This window comes from Humulus lupulus, chromosome 2 (assembly GCF_963169125.1).
Source record: "Humulus lupulus chromosome 2, drHumLupu1.1, whole genome shotgun sequence".
NCBI classification, from domain to species: domain Eukaryota; kingdom Viridiplantae; phylum Streptophyta; class Magnoliopsida; order Rosales; family Cannabaceae; genus Humulus; species Humulus lupulus.
Window position 1 is genome coordinate 185606248 of NC_084794.1, and position 6491 is coordinate 185612738.

General features: G+C 41.5%; 1 non-coding gene across 1 annotated transcript; it reads right to left on the bottom strand.

Annotated features, from left to right (window-relative positions):
* Positions 1-3368: 3368 nt before the first annotated feature.
* On the bottom strand, positions 3369-3475 carry LOC133820668 (small nucleolar RNA R71). Its single transcript, XR_009887071.1, has one exon. It is a non-coding gene; the product is annotated as a small nucleolar RNA R71 (small nucleolar RNA).
* Positions 3476-6491: the final 3016 nt, after the last annotated feature.

A 6491-nucleotide genomic window follows, 5' to 3' on the forward strand; every position in this document is an offset into this window, starting at 1 on the left:
TTGGCATGAGTTGCAAGGGCATGTGGGCGAGGCCCTTGGTGTGAGGCGGAGGCCTATGGTTCAAGATGGTGCTTCGTGAGGCACTTATGACGAGGTGCAAGGGCATGTGGGCGAGGCCCTTAGTGCAAGGTGAAGACCTATGGCGCAAGATGGTGCTTCGCGAGGCCCTTATGACGAGGTGCAAGGTCGGGCTTGGCTGTTTCCATCCAAGCCTATATTTTGAGGGTCACGAGGTAGGGGCCTCGTTCAACTAAAATTTTGGTATCCACACTTGCCTCCCAGTCTATGGGAGGGCCTTTAGGTGCTCCGATATACTTTTTGGTATGGTGCCTTCAAGCCCCTTATGGTGTAAATGTGTTTCTTTGCTTTAGTGGTGTGAAGTAACACACTTTGGGATGGTGATCCTCATGATTCTTTGAGGGTAAATGTGAACCTATCATTTGGTTTTGCGGATCCTAATGCGGGTGTTTGGCTTCATTCTTAACCATTGATCAAATATTGGATTCAATGGCTAGGATGAGTTTGAGCCTCCTATAAATATGTGTTCTTCTCAAAGACAATTACTACACTTATTTCTCTTAGCTTGGTGGTGCTTTTGTCTTCAAAGCTTCCAAGAGGTAAGTGGTTCTAGCCCTCATAAGGGCACTTTGTCTTTCTTTTCTCTCTTTTTAAATATAAATATCTATAAATATACTTGGAGACTAAAAATTGTGTCTTTTTATCCCCTTTCTTTTTGTCGGCGTGAACTTTTGACCCTTGGTACTTTTAAAGCTGCAATAGTGTGCAACTTCACCCACTCAAGGTATGCCTTCACCCTTTCTTGTGTTTAACGAGTCTAAATTAGCGTTATTTGGGAAGGGTTGCCTCGGCCGGAGCTCCTTGTGAGCTGACTTATGTATATGCACCCATTAGCACATATACCCTCCATTGCACCCCTTAGTTGGTCATTTTGAGCACTTGTGCCTAGAGGTTTTGAGCTTATTCCTTTGTATCTTGTAGTACATTTTCCACATACACTTGCACCCGTATTACGAACGAGGTGCAGCTTTATGGCGTCGTCTAGTGTTCCTCTGTGGGTCGAGTTTGTAGACTTGTCCTTAGACTCGGGGTCCCCCGAAAACAACCCTTACCAAAGATAGGACACCTTAAGGAGGGCCCATCTATGTCACTTAGAATGCATGGCTGAGCTTAGGAAAAATATTTGGGTTGTTGAAAGCGAGATGGGCTCAATTCTGAGGGGTGATGGATCCCCATTTTCCTTTGAATTTGACGCCTACCTTGTCAGCCTTAGAGTGAGCCTTCTTGACCTACAAAAGGAGCTGGAGTTCTTGGAGGGAAACCTCCCTCCTGAACCCTCACCTTCGCATCCTCCTAGCAGTCCTGAGGTCACTCCTAGTTCTCCTCATCCTTTGTCCTCAGTCCACCCTTGTTCGATGCTCCCACACCCGATGTCTCGATGGAAAACTCCCACAAAAAGAAGAAAATGGAGGGTAAAGCGCTCGATTTTGACCTCACCATTTTCCTTTGATTTTGTCGACATGTCCAAGAGAATGAGGCGTCAGGTTGCTCCCGAGAAGTCGGACTCCGGTCTACTGGCATCCGCCATTATTTCCAACGTGTCAGAAAATAGACTGTTGGTGTTGTCCAAGAAATATCATATTAGTAAGGAGTACAAGCTATATGTACCGTCCAAAAAATGTCGGGCTGATAACCCCCCAGGGCTACATCGCTTTGAGTGAACATATTTTGAAGGTAGGTGGGACCATTCCCCTAAACCTGTTCTTTGTTATGATCCTGAATCACTTTGACCTTGCTCCACTCCAGCTGGCACCTAACAGCTGGTTGACCTTGAGCTGCCTGTATATGGCATTCATGAAGCTTAACGGTCACGCTCCCACGACCCAGGAGGTGCATTTCATGTACAATCTCATGCCCACTCCTAAATCTAAGGGCTTATACTTTTTACAGAAAGTCAACTCTCAGGTCTCTTTGATCGAAGGATCCGTTTCTAACCCAAGTTCGTGGAAGAAGGACTTTTTCTTTGTGAAAGGTCCCCTTTTTGTCTGTGAACATTTTCGCTCCTCTCCAAGTAAGTCCTTCAAGTATTTTTTTTACATTGAGCTTGCTATTGTGGACCTTATACTCATATTGATAACTGAGTTGATTATTCAAAGAGTTTTAGTATCCCTGACGTTTCTGAGTCAGAGGCGGCGCCGATAGATGTCTTCCTTGATGCAGACCCTTCAACGAAAATGGCTGCCCATCTTTTTACTATGGCCAACCTCAACTATTATGGTCTATCCAGGGTTTCGGAGCCCGACCTGCTATGGCACATTTCTGAGTGAAAGAAGAAGGCAACTCCGGCAGAACCTCACTCAGACGAGGGTGATGTTGAATGGGTGCCTGAGGAGACTTCACCTGAATCAAAACATCCAGCCCAAATCCAACTGTTTTTGTTCCACATCCGCATCTAGAAGTGGGAAAATTCGCTGTTCGCAATAGAGGTACCAATTAAGCTCTCATGAGTGACGTCATCAGCCATATAAACCAACTGGTGGATCATGAGTTGGACTAGATGGAGACCTCTGATCTTGAGGATGTGCTGGGTCCAGTGGAGAAGATTCACCTGACAGTAAATTTTTATTACTGCTTTGTAAAATTTTGGTATACTATGTATTTTTGTTTAAATTTTGACAATATTTCCCTTAATAGGAGTTCATTGGCCCAAGTCCAAGCAAAAAACAAGATAAAATCTTAGGTGGCCTAGTTAGCGAGGGAAAAGGCTGGGCTCAAATGAGAGAAGAATCGAGGAGGAGAAAACCCGGCTCGCGAAAGAGAAATCCCAGCTCGAGGGTAAATGTAATCAAGGTGATGCAATACTAGTGACTGTTGATCCTAAGATTGAGAAGACTTGTAAGGAGAACCGTAAGAAGAAAATGTTGGAAGATAAGAATACTATGGCTTTGAATCTAGGAAATAAGGGGAATGAAGCTATTGGGGAAATAAGTTTGAGGGACTATGTTCTCCCTATTGCCTCAGAAGTGGAATCTTGCATTAGAACTCTAGCTGTTGCTGCTAATAACTTTGAAATTAAGCTGGAAATCTCGATGATGGTGCATAATTTTGTTTAGTTTGGGAGACTACCTACAGAAGATCCTAATATGCATATCACTAATTTTTTGGAATTATGTGATACTTTCAAGATTAATGGGGTGATAGATGATGCAGTCAGACTCCGATTGTTTCCATTTTCCCTAAGAGACCGAGCCAAGGCCTGGTTAATTTCGTTGTAAGCCAACTAAATCTCTACATGGGAGGAGCTAGCTCAAAAGTTCCTTGCCAAGTTTTTCCCTCTAGCAAAGGCTGCAAAGTTGAGAAGTGAAATTAATAATTTCCATCAGAATGATGGGGAGTCTTTGTATGATGCTTGGGAGCACTTTGAGGAGTTATTAAGGAAGTGTCCCCACCATGGAATTGAGAAGTGGACGCTAGTCCATAACTTTTATAATGGTTTGTGTGGCACTACTTGCACAATCATAGACGCAGCAACATGAGTTGCCTTCATGAGCAAGAGTGCTAATGAAGCTAATGAACGACTAGAGGAAATGACCATGAACAATTACCGATGGCCTACTAAATGAGAAAACACAAATAAGGTAGCTGGGGTACTTGAATTAGATGCCATCTCTATGCTTACAACTCAAGTGGCATCCTTGACAATGCACTGGCAATAGAATAATATTTTAGCTCAGGCCATGCAACTGCAGAATGTATGTGAAAAGTGTGGGAGTGCTCATCTACTTAATCAGTGCCCTGCAGTGGATACGAATAACATGCCTATGGAACAAGTTCAAGCCATAGGAAATTTTCCAAGACCACCCAACAACCCTTACTTAATGTTCTTCAACCAAGGGTGGCTGAATCACCACAACTTCTCTTGGAAAATACTCAAGGAATTCAGCAGCCTTTCCAGTAGAACCAACAACCATTCAAGCAGCCTCCTCTTAGATTTTGTAACGCCCTACTAATCTAGGATTGTTACACTTTGTGTTTAAACAGTGTTTAATTCGTTAAGAAAGTCACTTGGACTCAAAAATGTAATTAAAGCTAATCAAAGGTCTGGGTACTAAATTTTTTGGTTAAACATATACAATTTTATTGAAACTTTAAATATTACATGGGATCCCAAACAAGCTCTAAATAAAATGTAGTTACAATCAAAGTTACAAACGTAGCTGGCCTAAGCGGAAAAATCATATTTGTAACCTAAGTCCCTCCAAATGACTTGACCGTGGGGACTGAGCTGGCCGAATATGTATGCGCTGCTCCGAAGCTCTCCAACTCATGGCTGGTTACTTCTAGCTTACCCTTACCTGCACCATAAAGCACCCGTGAGCCGAGGACCAACAAGAAAACCCCAACCAGGCATAATAATAATCCAATTATTCATAAGCAATAACCACATCCTATAAATTTATTCCAATTATATAAATCGTAGACACGACTCACTATTTACAAGTATATTCATTCCAATCACATGAATCATTTACACAGCCTAGGAAAAACAACCTTATCAAACGGCTTGCGTTACACACGCTTGCCGGCCGACCCCATGTTCAACACGATGGTTGAATATAGATTATACAATCATTCACAAATAATTCAATGCTAGTATGCATAACAACCAATTAACTCTATGTGCATATGCCAATTTTCTTACCTCAAGTCCTGTGTTGACAAAAAAGCGACCTCGAGTGTGATCCTCTTTCCCGAGCATCGCGGAACTCCTAGTCACAGCATAATTGTTATGCTTATTGGGGACTAAGTCTCAATCACAGATTTTAAAACTAAACCCTAGCTCTCGGGACCTCCCATTCCATTCAACCGGGTAATGGAATCGTCCCCTGAGCCCCCAAATGGGTTCTCAAATCAATTTCATCATTAATCTCCAAATAAATAAGTTAAGCCATCAAATACAATTATTCCACCAATTTATTTCATTTATCAAAAAAATTTCCAAATATATAAAATTACCAAAATACCCCCTGGCTCCCCCAAGCCATGTCTTTATCCCCGTTGTGACTTTCTTCTAAAATTGCTCAAAAGGCTCCACTCCTGTTGAATATCACTAATATATCCACCTAACATGTGGTCTCAAGCATATAGCACATAAAATACAAATATACCCTCAATGGGTCAAAATTACGAAAATTCCTCTTTTAACAAAAGCGGGTCTTTAAGCACATTTAATACACAAAATCATGCATACTCGATTAAATACTAAGATAATCCACATATTTATCCCACACGCCCTCCCAACAGCTAAATCAAGTCCTTAATCTTATAAGGAGTTTTGGGACGTTACTGATTTTATCAGTCACATGCTAGACCATCACAGCAACAACCTCTAATGAAGCAACTTGAAACATAGTATGATGTTTTGAATCAATTCATAACTTAATCAAGGGCATCTATTAAAAATTTGGAGACTCAGATTGGCTAACTGGCTAGTTTAATGACAAATAGAGCTCAAGAGGAACTACATAGTTCTATTGTAGTGAATCCTAAAGAACAATGTCGTTATTACCTTGAGAAGTGGGACACAGTATTTGTGGCCAAGAGCAGAGCAGTCAGTTGAGAAGACTCAGGATCAACAAGCACCGAGCACAGCGAAAAAGAAGACCAGTGAAGAGAGGGTTACTGAAGACAAATAAGAAAGAACAATGGAACTTCCAGTGGGTATACAACATCACATCAAGGTTCCTTTCCCACAGAAGCTCTGTAAGAATAATCTTGATAAGCAGTTTGTAGAGTTCCTTGAAGTATTCAAGAAACTGCATATCAATATCCCATTCGCAGAGGCTTTGGAGAAAATTCCTAGCTATGTCAAGTTCATGAAGGAGATACTTTCTAAGAAACGTAAGATGGATGATTATGAGACAGTGGCATTAACAGAGGAGTGCAGTGCTATCTTGCACAGAAAGCTTCCACAGAAGTTGAGAGATTCACGGAACTTTACCATATCGTGTACTATTGGGAACATTGACTGTAGGCATGCCTTATGTGATATGGGGGTGAGTATTAACATGATGCCGCTATCAGTTTTCCAGAGACTTGGGTTAGGGCGAAAATTAACTTGAGCCCCTCCCAAGTACCTTGGATCTCTTCTCATTTCCCTTTCACCCTTCAAGTCCCTCCTTTGCACTTTCAAAGGTTTTGAAAAGAGTTTTATCATAGGTTGCATAAATGGTGATACAAGTATCATACTACCATCCTTGCACCTTCCCTTGGGTTGCATTAACTTCACTCAAGGTTGCAATGATCTCAGCATCAATTGCATTGACATGTTTACTTTCTCTTAAGGTTACATTAGTCTCATCACTACATGCATAAACTATGTCAATTTCCTTTAGAGTTATCATACATTCCCTATCGAATGTATTATTCTCAATTACGGTTACAAAGCATTCCTCATTGAATGCATTATTTAA